The sequence below is a fragment of the Ascaphus truei genome, chromosome 4, assembly GCF_040206685.1.
Source record: "Ascaphus truei isolate aAscTru1 chromosome 4, aAscTru1.hap1, whole genome shotgun sequence".
Lineage (NCBI taxonomy): Eukaryota > Metazoa > Chordata > Amphibia > Anura > Ascaphidae > Ascaphus > Ascaphus truei.
In genome coordinates this window covers 388811551-388825932 of record NC_134486.1, presented here as the reverse complement: position 1 = coordinate 388825932, position 14382 = coordinate 388811551, and the positions used below count along the sequence as shown (strand labels likewise).

Genomic DNA, 14382 nt, shown 5'->3' with positions numbered 1-14382 from the left:
GTGAACATGTCAATGGTTTGTACTAAAAAGTCATGTTTTTATGCGCCAAATAAATAGCATCAGAATCGTCCTCCGAACTTGGCATAAACCCTAAAAAGTCTGTTACTAGTGTTAGCTCAGGATTTCATTGCTGTGCATCAACCCAAACATGTACACGTATTTGAAGCAGCACAGATGTTTCATTTTATACGTTTAATTCTCACATCATGGCTATTATAAATAATACTAGACTAGACCGATAATTTGTATTTGCTAACAGTAGGTATATATTTCTCCATTTCCCCCCCTTCCTCTCTCTGACCATTATCTCATCTAATTTTCTCTCTCTCGCTTCTCCCCTTTTCCACCTCCATCTACCCCTCGCTTCTGCAGAGACCTGCGTTCTATTAACGTACCAGCTTTTGTTTCTACTTTATGCTCCTTCCTCTTCTCTCTCAGCTCTGTTCCAGACCCTGACAACCTGATCTAAAACTACAACTTTGCCCTATCCACCTCTCTTGATTTACATGCCCCGCTTTCTATCGGCCGTTCTTGCCCTTCTACTCAGACCACCCTCAGCTGCCTCTTCTTCTTCCTCTATCTCACCTCAGGACTTTGCTGACTATTTCAAGGAAAAGGTGGAATCCATATGTCAGGACATCCCCTCTGTTTCCTCCTCCCATCCCACACCGCTTCCTAACTCTCCTGCTGCCTTCCTTGACTCTTTTTCTGCTGTCACAGAGGAGGATGTGGCACTGCTGCTCCCCTCTTCTCCATCTACCATTTGCCCTCTTGACCCCATTCCCTACTATCTCCTAAAACCTCTTACTTCTACTACTATCCCTACGCTCACACATTTTTAACTCCTCCCTCTACTCTGGTACCTTTCCCTCTTCAAACATGCAACAGTCATACCATTACTCAAAAACAGCAAGCTTGACCCTACCTGTCTTTCTAACTGTCAGCCTGTCTCCCTCCTGCCTTTTGCCTCTAAACTCCTTGAATGTCTTGTATTCTCTCCCTTGCTCCATTTTCTCAACACCTATTCTCTCCTAGACCCTCTACAATTTGGCTTCCGCACTGCTCACTCCACTGAAACAGCCCTCACTAAAATAACAAATGACATCCATGCTGCCAAAGACAGAGGTCATTACATTCTGCTCATACTACTCTACCTCTCTGCAGCATTTAATACTGTGGACCACCCTCTTCTCCTTCACATTCTCCATACTCTTGGCATTCGTAACAAAGCTCTATCCTGGATCTTTTCTTACCTCTCCCATCGTACTTTCAGCGTCTCTTCTGCCAACACCTCCTCCTCCTCTATCGACCTCTCTGTGGGGGTACCCCAGGGCTCTGTCACATCCCTTGGGTTCAAATATCACCTCTATGCTGACGACACATAAATTAACTTTTAAACCCCTGACCTTACACCTGCTGTACAGACCAAAGTTTCCGAATGTCTCTCTGCTATATCATCCTGGATGGCCCTCTGCCGACTTAAACTTAACATGGCAAAAACAGAGCTCCTCATACTTCCTCCCAAACCTGGCCCCACTACCTCCTTCCACATTACTGTTGGAAGTTCAATCATACATCCAGTAGCGCAAGCATGCTGCCTAGGGGTCACACTCAATTCCTCTCACGTTCTCCTCTCACATTCAAAACATATACAAAACCTGCTGCTTTTCCCCCCGCAATATCACAAAGATAAGCCCATTCCTCTGTTACTTGACTGCTAAAACTCTGACACAGGCCCTTATTCTCTCCCATTTCGATTACAGTAACCTCCTGCTGTCCGGCCTTCCTGCCTCTCACCTATCTCCCCTACAATCTATCCTAAACACTGCTGCCAGAATCACTCTACTCTTTCCTAAATCTGTCTCTGCGTCTCCCCTCCAGAAATCCCTCTCCTGGCTTTCTATCAAATCTCCTATCACACACTCAATTCTCCTCCTCACTTTTAAAGCTTTACACTCTTCTGCTCCTCCTTACATCTCAGCCCTAATGTCTCGCTATGCACCATCCCAACTTTTGCGTTCCGCTCAAGGATGTCTTCTCTCTACCACTTTTGTATCTAAAGCCCTCTCCGCCTTAAACCTTTCTCACTGACTGCCTCACACCTCTGGAATGCCCTTCCCCTCAATACCCGACTAGCACCCTCTCTATTCACCTTTAAGACCCACCTTAAGACACACTTGCTTAAAGAAGCATATGAGTAGCACCGTGGCTAATACTGTACACCCGATACATAAAGCTTGGCCCCTTGCAGACGCACTTACCAGAACATCCTCCTACTGTCTCTCTATGTTCTTCCTAACAATTAGATTAGGGAATCCTTTTCCTAAATGTTACTTTTATGTCTTAAGTACTTATTCCTATGATCTGTTAGTTGTATAATTTGTTATTTATATGATTGTCACCTGTATTCCTGCTGTGAAGCGCTATGTACATTAATGGCTCTGTAGCCAGGTCCCCCTCGCGCACTCACCCCCTCCTTCCCCGTTGCGCGCGTGGTTGTATTGCGGCCAGTTGCTAGGGAAGCGGATCAGGCGGTTGCCGGGGACGCGAGCGGCGAGCAGGCCGGTTGCCGGGGACGCGATCGGGCCGTCGCTAAGGCCGCGATCGCGTTGCCACCGGCCCGGCGGCTAGCAGAGCAGGGCGCCGCCATGACAGTTAGCTCGCGCATGCGCAGGAGGCCAGCTAGCGCGGGAGGCCCCAGATAGCTCGCGCATGCGCGAGAATAGACGGCCAGCCCCCAGGGTGCATAGGGGCAGAGACACCTGACGCCAGGGAGCCAATCAGAAGGCCAGATTCCCCTGCTCCCAAGGAGATACATTTCGCGGGGTTTTGGGGAGCGGGAGTCAGTCAGGATCCGGACCAGCTAGGGGTAAGAGGTAGATGCAGGGGTCAGTGACCCTCTGCATTAGGCCAGCAGCCCCCAGGCCCCCAGTTAGGTCCTGAGCCACTTAATAGCTTGTGGAGATAGGGACAGGCCCTAGATAGGGATACTGACCCATTTATTGGTAGCTTAGTCAGGGACACAGTGCTAAAGCCGTGCGGCCCTGCGAGGTGGGTTCTGGGCTCAGAACACCATCAAAGACCCTGGGACTAAGGTGATATTATCCGCGCTGGAATTCACCCAACGCGGTGTGGAGGACAACGTCGGATCGGGCGGATCTCCGGTGATATCGCGGTACCCGTGGCTGGAGCCCGGGCAGGTAACCTGCAACTCACGTGCACCAACCAGGCCTATCACCAGACATAGTGGCTGCGCAGTCACACATACACATGCACAGTGGTATTTGACTTTGGGGGTGCAAGACATTTGGGTGGGGGTTACTGGACACAGGGTGGGATCACTCTATGGGAGGTTCTCGTCCGCCGTGACGCCAGAGGTGGTAGCGTCCGCCGTGACGCCAGAGGTGGTAGCGTCCGCCGTGACGCCCAGGTGGTAGCGTCCGCCGTGACGCCCAGAGTGGTTAGCGTCCGCAGTGGCGCATGATTGTTGTGTTGATGTATGTAGATGTAGTTGGTTATGCAGTAAAGCCAGTCCTGTTTTACCTTAGTTCGCTTTGTGTGGTTGTTTCCTGTGAGGGCCTCCTCCCACTCCGTTGGGATCCCTCCCAGGTGGAGGCGTTGCACCTAGAGATTTATGAGATGTATGTACCCCAGGTTCCCCGTGGCGGAAGCTCAGCCCTCCTGTGAGCCAACAGGTATTGCACCACACCTGAGTAACTTGCATGTTCCTACACTTCCACAGTATTATCTGCGAGTGGGTGGGGGAATACCCGTTACATTTGGAGGCTCTGCTGAGATCAAGTCCTGGGGTGCCCTGTTCCAATTTTTTTTCTAAATTGCCCGATTCATATTTTTATCATGTCCGCGCCGTCACCGCAGGATGTCCATGCCTGGGCCTTAGCGCACCAAGTATCCCCAAGACGCGCGGTTGCAGTGACCGGGGTAGCAATGGATACGGACTTATCTACAGTGCGCAAGCAAGTAAGATGTTGCCCGGGGTTGGCCACCGCCCGGGTGATAGACTATAAACTGGATATTGCTGGCCGGGGGATCACCTGTCTCCTGTACACCATGAGTGACATATGCTTAGAAACGGCCCCCCAGGTATTAAACCTACCCGAGCCCTCCGCAGAGGACTGCCGCATGATCTACGCTGACTCTCAATCTCCTGAAGAAGCGTCCACTAGTACTGGATTACACCCGAGCCAACGAGTGACCAGTACGCCTCACCGAGTGGACCCCCCTAGGGTTTCTTTCACCCCAAGCGGATTAGGAGGTACCGCCAGCTGGGCACGGAGCCCGCTCATCCCACCCAACCCTGATCAACGGTCTGGCGGGACCCCAACCATGCCTAGCATAGGAACGGGGAGCCGTAGTCAGGCCCTTAGTGGGAATCTTGACGTGAACACGATAGTCTCCCAACTAGCAGAAGCTGTAACCATTTCGACGCAAGCACAGAACTACCGGAAACTCAAGGCCTTCTCTGGGATTCTGCCGACGCCCACGGGAGAAGAGGGGATCGAGGCATGGAGGGAACATAAGCTTCAAATCATGGAGGAGTGGTCGTGTTCTGAAGCCAGCAAGAGACAAAGACTGGTCGAGTGCCTCCGAGGCCCCGCCGCTCGGTTAGTACGAGCGCACCGGAGCGTGGAAGGAGAAGTTACTGCCCAGGAACTAGTGGAAATGCTAATTAAATCCTTTGCCAGGAAAGACAACGAAGATGAGCTACTGGCTCAATTCAAAGCCCTCCGACAACGTGAAGGACAAGATTTATCTGCCTTCGTTTGTGACCTACAGCTGTCCCTGGGCACCCTCCTGGACAAGCATATCATTTCCGCGGCCGAAGCAGACCGATACCGGTTCAGACAGCTACTCAAGGGGTCGTTGCCTGACCACAACATAGCTATAATGATGCGAGCCGCCCCGATCGCGGCAGTATCCCCTAAATACGGGGAACTAATGGATTACATAAGAGACCATGAAGTGCAGCGCCATTTCCATGAATCAAAGAAATCCAAAACTACCCCCAAGAATGACCCTGTGGCCCCCTCGGCCCCAAAGAGTAAGAAACCTTCCACACCAGAGGAGGAAACGACCCCCAAGTCGTCTGTTCGGGAAAGTCGTAGTTCTGAGAGGTCCTCATCCACGTATAAGAGTCGTCCGGACCGCCGTGAGGTATCTTGCTACAACTGCGGGAAGAAGGGCCACATCTCGTACTATTGTCCGGAGAAGGAGGACCAACCGGAAGAAAAACCTCCCGACCGAAGAAGCACCGCCCGATCGATGGTATGCCGAGCCCAGACCGTCGGGCCTGAGGTGAACACCCCTCCGGGAACCACGGATTCTCCTGCTGACGCTGGCCCCAATGAGGACGCCTCCCCCGGTGAAGCGTGCAGTCAAGTGGGCCCCGCGGCCATCGTGCCCGTGGTAATAGAAGGGATATACGCCTCGGCCCTATTGGACACCGGGTCACAAGTGACCATAATATATCGCAAGTTCTACGACCAGCACCTTCAACACTGCCCTCTGAGGCCGGCCGAACATATGAAGGTTAGGGGATTGAGTAATGAAGACTACCCCATCGATGGGATTGCAAGGGTCCAGCTGGACATACTCCAACTGAACACCGGCAAGAAGCACCCTATGCAGGTAGCGGCCATGGTATGCCCGGAGCCCCACGACCATTGTAAATACCCCATCATCTTGGGAACCAATGCGGACATAGTGCAAGCTATTATTCGAGCTTACTTGAAAGAGACCAACGAGCTGCCGCTGGCCGATTCGCTCCTAGACCCCGTCTTACGAGAGGAGTGCCATCGGGTATATGCCTTGGAGCGTCATGGAGACCTCTACAATCGTCAACGAGGACTGACGACCATATTACCAGGGGGAGTGCAAAAGATGGCCGTCTGGTGTTGTTATCCTGACCGAGACCAGAACGACCAACTGTTCTCGCTGGAGAGTGAGCCTGAAGAAGAAGAGGTTCAGCGAGGGTATAGAGTACTACCCGAAGTAAGGGAATGGACGACCAAGATCCCTATTCGAACCCACGTGTATGTGCAGAATCTCTCCCCCTTTCCGATGGAGTTTGATGTCGACCAGAAGTTGGGATGCATATACCCGGTCAGCCCGGTGGGAGCCACGCCTCAGGTGAAGGCGGCGGCCGCGCATGAGCGGATAGTCGATCTGGACTTCAATTTCGGCGAGTCGACGCTGTCCACAGAGTGGAAAGAGCGGTTGACCACCCAGTTGCTGCAACGACGACATGTGTTCTCCACGAGCGAGATGGATGTGGGGTGCAGCCGAAGTGCCCAGCATACCATTCGGATGAGTGATGCCACTCCATTCCGGGAACGTTCTCGTCGTCTTGCCCCTCGGGATGTGGACGATGTGAGGAACGCCATACAAGACATGGAAACCGCTGGGATTGTGACGGAATCGCGAGGACCCTACGCGTCGCCCATAGTGGTGGTGCGGAAAAAGAACGGGTCCGTACGACTGTGTATCGACTACCGAACACTGAACAATCGCACGATCCCGGATCAATACAACCTTCCGCGCATTGAAGAGATCCTGAATGCGCTGAATGGGAGTCACTGGTTTAGCGTTCTTGATCTCCGATCAGGATACTATCAGGTGCCCATGACGCCGGAAGACCAGGAAAAAACAGCTTTCGTCTGCCCCCTGGGATTCTATCAATTCACCCGTATGCCCCAAGGTATATGTGGGGCGCCTGCTACGTTCCAAAGGCTGATGGAAAAGACTATCGGAGACATGATTCCCCGGGAGTGTCTGGTTTACCTGGACGACATTATTGTCTTCGGGAAGACCTTAGAAGAACACAAGGAGAGGCTGCTAAAGGTGATAGATCGTCTTGGTCAAGAAGGGTTGAAGCTATCACTCGACAAGTGTAGGTTTTGTCACACCTCGGTGACCTACGTGGGACACATCGTGTCTGCCCAGGGGATTGCTACTGATCCAGCCAAGGTAGAAGCTGTGGTGAACTGGCCACGTCCCGATAATGTCACGGAACTGCGGTCCTTCCTCGGTTTCTGTGGGTATTACCGTCGGTTCGTGGAAGGGTACTCTAGTCGAGCTAAACCCCTGAACAATTTGCTGAAGATATACCCTGAAGATACTGGGAGAAAGGCCACGTCGGCCCGTCAACCGTTTGGCGATAAGTGGACGCCTGAGTGTGAACGGGCCTTCCTGAACTTGAAGAAGAGTCTGACTGAAGCACCAGTGCTGGCCTATGCTGATCCAGAACAACCGTATGTCCTGCTTGTGGATGCCAGCCTCAAAGGGCTGGGTGCTGTCCTGCATCAGAAGCACCCCGAAGGTCTTCGGCCTGTAGCCTACGTCAGCCGCAGTCTGACACCCAGTGAGCAGAGATATCCCGTCCACAAGTTGGAGTTTCTGGCTCTCAAGTGGGCGATCACCGAGAAGCTTCACGATTACTTGTACGGTGTCACCTTCGAAGTAAGGACGGATAACAATCCCCTCACGTACATCAATACGTCGGCCAAATTAGATGCAGCCGGCCACAGATGGCAGGCCGCCCTCAGTAACTACCGCTTCTCCTTGAAGTATAAGCCGGGGCCATTGAATATTGGGGCGGACGCCCTCTGCCGAAGGCCGGGACTACTCGCTACCCCCGATGACGAGGAATGGGAAGAACTTCCCGGCCCCGGAGTGCGGGCTATGTGTAAAACTGCAGCCATAGTTAATGACCAAGTGGCCTTCTCCGAGTTACGAGTGGCCGACTCCTTGGGATGCCAGTCGCAGGCTGTCCCCGCCGCCTACTGCGACCCAAAAGGGATGCACCTCACGCATGACAAGGTGTTCCGGTGGAAAGATCTGGTAGACTACCAAATTCGAGATCCGGTCGCTAGTGTCATCAGGCACGCCGTTGAAAAGAGGAACCCAGCCCTTCTGAAACGTGCGCCCAATGACTTGGTGGCATTGCTCATACGAGAGTGGGACAAATTTGAAATAGACAATGGCTTGCTCTATCGGGTGGTGCAATACCACAACCACCCGGATAGGAGACAACTAGTCCTACCTAAGAACTTACAATACCTGGTGTTGAAGTCCCTACACGATGAACATGGGCATCTCGGTGTAGAGAAGACTTTTGGGCTAGTCCGAGACCGGTTCTTCTGGCCCAAGATGCGGGAAGCGGTGGAACAACACTGCCGCCGTTGTGTCCGATGCGTTCAACGCAAAACGTTGCCTACCAGAGCAGCTCCCATGGCCCATCTGAAGAGTTCTGGTCCAATGGACTTGGTGTGTATGGACTTTTTATGTATCGAACCTGATAGCCGAGGTATCGGTAACGTGCTAGTCATCACGGACCATTACACCCGATATGCCCAGGCCTTCCCCACAAAAGACCAGAAGGCTATCACGGTCGCGAAAGTGCTATGGGAAAAGTTCTTCGTTCATTACGGTCTTCCAAACCGACTCCACTCTGACCAAGGGCGAGATTTTGAGAGTACTCTGATCCGAGAATTACTTAAAATGCTGAACGTCGCCAAATCCCGGACGACTCCGTACCACCCCGAAGGAGATGCGTTGCCTGAACGATTCAACAGGACCCTGTTAGACATGCTTGGAACTCTGAAGGGAACGCAGAAAACAGAATGGAGTCGTCACGTAGAAACGTTGGTACACGCGTACAACTGTACTCGCCATGAGTCCACTGGGTTCTCCCCGTACTTCCTCATGTTTGGGCGGGAGGCAAGACTCCCCGTGGATGTGCGTCTTCGAGTCTCAACGGATGGGATACACAATGCTACCCATTTCAAGTATGTACAAAGGCTAAAGGACAGTTTGCAGCGAGCTTACCAACAGGCTGAGAAGTCTACAGCTAAACTGAATGCTGGCAATAAGAGACGATACGACAACAAAGTCAAGTATCGAGAGTTACGTCCTGGGGATGCTGTGTTACTTCGTAATTTGGGAGTCCCCGGAAAACATAAACTGGCAGACCGATGGAGAGATGGCGTATATGAGGTAGAGTCACAGATGCCCGGCCTCCCGGTCTATCGCATCAAAGACACAGACGGCCGGGTAAAGGTTTGGCATCGTAATCACCTTCTCCCTATCCCCCAAGTGGGAGACGAAGAAGAAGAAATACAGGCCACACCGCTCAACGGTGAGTCCGATCTATCAGAGGTGGGTCAAGAGACTGTAAATAACGAGACCCACTCTGAAACTCCTGAAGACCCTATGGAGGGACCCTCTCAAAGGGACTATTCCACAGAAGGGGCATCTCCCGGAGGAGCTACGGGTAAGGGGCCCCGTAGGCCAATGCCTACTAAGGTGGCACCAACAGGCCAGCCTTTGGAACCACAGAGCCCGTGCTTTGTGCCTAACAGAGACTGTTCAGAGACATTTCTCCCCTCAAGGGAAGAGGCTGAGCCTCAGGACTGTACTTATTACTCCCCAGAGGGAGTTGCTGAAGAACAACTCCGCAGGAGCCAAAGGGCCAGGTACCCTCCAACTCGGGTAACCTATGATCAAATAGGGGCACCCCATTATGAGGCTCAGCAGTGGTCTCGGAGCAAAATCCAATCCGTGATTGTGATGCTCACAGAATTGTGTAACCTTGTTTAAAGTTGATGCAATGTGCTAAGTTGTATTCGTACCAGATGCATTTTTATTATATAACGTTTGTGTATAGTAGTAAGTTATGTGGTCCAAGCGGGGACGTTGGAGTTTTCACCAGGGGGAGGATGTAGCCAGGTCCCCCTCGCGCACTCACCCCCTCCTTCCCCATTGCGCGCGTGGTTGTATTGCGGCCAGTTGCTAGGGAAGCGGATCGGGCGGTTGCCGGGGACGCGAGCGGCGAGCAGGCCGGTTGCCGGGGACGCGATCGGGCCGTCGCTAAGGCCGCGATCGCGTTGCCACCGGCCCGGCGGCTAGCAGAGCAGGGCGCCGCCATGACAGTTAGCTCGCGCATGCGCAGGAGGCCAGCTAGCGCGGGAGGCCCCAGATAGCTCGCGCATGCGCGAGAATAGACGGCCAGCCCCCAGGGTGCATAGGGGCAGAGACACCTGACGCCAGGGAGCCAATCAGAAGGCCAGATTCCCCTGCTCCCAATGAGATACATTTCGCGGGGTTTTGGGGAGCGGGAGTCAGTCAGGATCCGGACCAGCTAGGGGTAAGAGGTAGATGCAGGGGTCAGTGACCCTCTGCATTAGGCCAGCAGCCCCCAGGCCCCCAGTTAGGTCCTGAGCCACTTAATAGCTTGTGGAGATAGGGACAGGCCCTAGATAGGGATACTGACCCATTTATTGGTAGCTTAGTCAGGGACACAGTGCTAAAGCCGTGCGGCCCTGCGAGGTGGGTTCTGGGCTCAGAACACCATCAAAGACCCTGGGACTAAGGTGATATTATCCGCGCTGGAATTCACCCAACGCGGTGTGGAGGACAACGTCGGATCGGGCGGATCTCCGGTGATATCGCGGTACCCGTGGCTGGAGCCCGGGCAGGTAACCTGCAACTCACGTGCACCAACCAGGCCTATCACCAGACATAGTGGCTGCGCAGTCACACATACACATGCACAGTGGTATTTGACTTTGGGGGTGCAAGACATTTGGGTGGGGGTTACTGGACACAGGGTGGGATCACTCTATGGGAGGTTCTCGTCCGCCGTGACGCCAGAGGTGGTAGCGTCCGCCGTGACGCCAGAGGTGGTAGCGTCCGCCGTGACGCCCAGGTGGTAGCGTCCGCCGTGACGCCCAGAGTGGTTAGCGTCCGCAGTGGCGCATGATTGTTGTGTTGATGTATGTAGATGTAGTTGGTTATGCAGTAAAGCCAGTCCTGTTTTACCTTAGTTCGCTTTGTGTGGTTGTTTCCTGTGAGGGCCTCCTCCCACTCCGTTGGGATCCCTCCCAGGTGGAGGCGTTGCACCTAGAGATTTATGAGATGTATGTACCCCAGGTTCCCCGTGGCGGAAGCTCAGCCCTCCTGTGAGCCAACAGGTATTGCACCACACCTGAGTAACTTGCATGTTCCTACACTTCCACAGTATTATCTGCGAGTGGGTGGGGGAATACCCGTTACAGCTCTATATACATAAAGACATACATACATACATACATGTATGTATATAATTACACATAGTTCTGTTTTCATTCTTCAATTGTATCAATCAGGTATTTAACATGAGACGCAGCATCAAACTTCATTTCACATAACAACCTTCAGACATACAATGCATATTTAATTTTATTTAACAAAATAAGAAAATAAAACACCCTCTAATTGAATGTCTCTTGTTGTCAGTTAATAAAAGTGAAGCACCTGTTGGTGAAATGTAATAATCCCTCAATAGTCTCAGTCTATGCAGGAAATAAGACATTTGCATTTAACCCCTGCAGTGCCTGTTTCACTTATTTTGCTGCATATGTCTATTTTTGAGCAACCGCAATTTCAAGACGGTCCAGGTTCAGCATTCTGGCCCGTCCTTGAGATGATGTCATTTAACGCTTCCCCCTCCCCCCCCCCGGTTTAACCCTTACAGTGCCAGGTCCTTCACACGGCACTGGCTTGTTTCGTGGGGGTGACTGGTCTGATCGTTTCCAGAATCCAAGGGGAGGGAGAGGGGGGGGGGGGGGGACTGGGGTTTGGCTTTTGTGTCTAAATTGAGAAAGCTAGACTTTTTTTTGTTGTTGCTAGTTTTATACAGGCACCTCAGGGGGGGGGGGGGTTCACCTGCGGCCCCCAACCTCTGCGCACCTGAGAGGACTGCTCTCCCCAGTGCAGAGGGAGCAGAGATGTTGCTGGCGTGGATCGTTGTTTCTCCCCGCTCCCTCAGCTGCGTAATGACAGCGCGCTGATAAATACTGGCGCGCTCCTCTCACTAGTTCCCAGTGGAAGAAGAGGAGTGGGACAGTATTAAACAGCGCGCTGACATTATGCAGCTGACCGGAGCAGGGAGAATCTCCCATCAACGGCTGCAACATTCCCTCACATATTCTCTCGCATATTCTCTCTCTCACATATTCTCTCTCTCACATATTCTCTCTCTCTCTCCCTCGCATATTCTCTCCCTCGCATATTCTCTCCCTCGCATATTCTCTCCCTCACATATTCTCTCCCTTACATATTCTCTCCCTCACATATTCTCTCTCTCTCACATATTCTCTCTCTCACATATTCTCTCTCTCACATATTCTCTCTCACATATTATCTCTCACACATATTCTCTCTCTCACATATTCTCTCTCTCACATATTCTCTCCCTCACATATTCTCTCCCTCACATATTCTCTCTCTCTCTCTTTCTCTCTCTCTCTCTCACATATTCTCTCTCTCACATATTCTCTCCCTCACATATTCTCTCCCTCACATATTCTCTCCCTCACATATTCTCTCTCTCACATATTCTCTCTCTCTCTCCCTCACATATTCTCTCCCTCACATATTCTCTCTCTCTCTCCCTCACATATTCTCTCCCTCACATATTCTCTCCCTCACATATTCTCTCTCTCTCTCCCTCACATATTCTCTCCCTCACATATTCTCTCCCTCACATATTCTCTCTCTCACATATTCTCTCTCTCTCTCTCTCACATATTCTCTCCCTCACATATTCTCTCTCTCTCCCTCACATATTCTCTCCCTCACATATTCTCTCTCTCTCTCTCTCTCTCTCTCTCTCTCTCTCTCTCTCTCTCTCTCATCTCTCACATATTCTCTCTCTCCCTCACATATTCTCTCCCTCACATATTCTCTCTCTCTCTCTCCCTCACATATTCTCTCTCTCCCTCACATATTCTCTCTCTCTCTCTCTCTCTCTCTCTCTCTCTCTCTCTCTCTCTCTCTCTCTCTCTCTCTCTCTCTCTCTCTCTCTCTCTCTCTCTCATATCCTAGGGCTTTAACAGTGACTGAACTGGCTTCCAAAGCTGGTGGTACCTATTCTATAATGTCTTCTACATTATTTATGCTATATACACAGGGGATGTGGCGCCTCCGATTTAAATCCCAAATAGTTAGAAAGAAATTCAAATGTGGGTATTTATATAAAAGAAAGTTGTAGTACTCGATACCTCCAGTACCATCCCACTAATATAGGTGTGTTTTAAGACACCTAAGTGGGGTAAGCAGGGGAACCACTGAATCACAATACAGTGAACAATCCACCATGGACTTGCACTGCTAACACTGCCAGGCCTCCTTCACTGGTTATATTTGCTCTAACCTCACTTCTTTCCAAACCACATGTTTCCTTCTTACATTCTCATTATGCCTCTAACTCAGTCATATATCTCCAGCTTCTCCTTCCTTCTCCACTTCTCAGATCACAGGAGCTCCTTTCCTACCTGCACTCTGACTCCAGTCATATATCTCCAGCTTCTCCTTCCTTCTCCACTTCTCAGATCACAGGAGCTCCTTTCCTACCTGCACTCTGACTCCAGTCATATATCTCCAGCTTCTCCTTCCTTCTCCACTTCTCAGATCGCATGAGCTCCTTTCCTACCTGCACTCTGACTCCAGTCATATATCTCCAGCTTCTCCTTCCTTCTCCACTTCTCAGATCGCATGAGCTCCTTTCCTACCTGCACTCGGACTCCACTCAGCAATACACCCTGTAATAAAACAACCCTACAAGGCTTGCTCACACATCCTCTTTCTTTCCACGCTTCTCCTCCTTGCTTCTGGAGATATCTCTCTCAATCCTGGTCCCTGCCTTATCTCTACATTCTTAAAACACACCTCTTTAACTAAGCACATGGGTATCTCCGCTGGCTGATACCATACATCTCATATGCACTGACCTTGGCCCCCTGCAGATGCACTTACCAGAACACCCTCCTTGTCTCGGTGAGTTCTCCCCACTTACCAGTTAGATTGTAAGCTCTTTGGGGCAGGGACTCCTTTTCCTTTTTCGTTTTATTTCTGAAGCACTTATTCCCATTATGTGTTATAATATTATGTCACGTGTAGAAGAGAAAAACTAGGAACAGGTCCCAACTATCAGTGCTCAAGGTCCATAAGACATATACGCCATATAAATCGCTTGAAACTGTATTGAGTTGCTTGAAGATGGTGTTGTAAGCCTCTGTGAGTACCATTGACTAGGTGTGCATATAAACTCATCAACGGGGACACGTTTAATCAGAGTCCAATGGTATAAACATAAGAACAACTGTATGAGCAGCTAATCCTCTATGAATGCCAAGGAATAAAAGTCACCCTAGAGTAGCACCCAGATAAATTGTCAAATCTCCTTGAGCATGAATGGAGAAAAGTACTCACAGTATACAGGCAGTTGTCAAACACACTCTTTGACAAAGCGCTATGCGCGAAACGAGTTAGAGTACTCCCTACCTGTGCTCCACGATGTCCACCATGACAATAAAGGGGATT

At 51.2% G+C, this 14382-nt stretch overlaps 1 protein-coding gene across 2 annotated transcripts in view; it reads left to right on the top strand.

Annotated features, from left to right (window-relative positions):
* RUNX2 (RUNX family transcription factor 2) overlaps positions 1-14382 on the top strand; it is a 132634-nt gene that overhangs the window by 42566 nt on the left and 75686 nt on the right. The window lies entirely within an intron of this gene.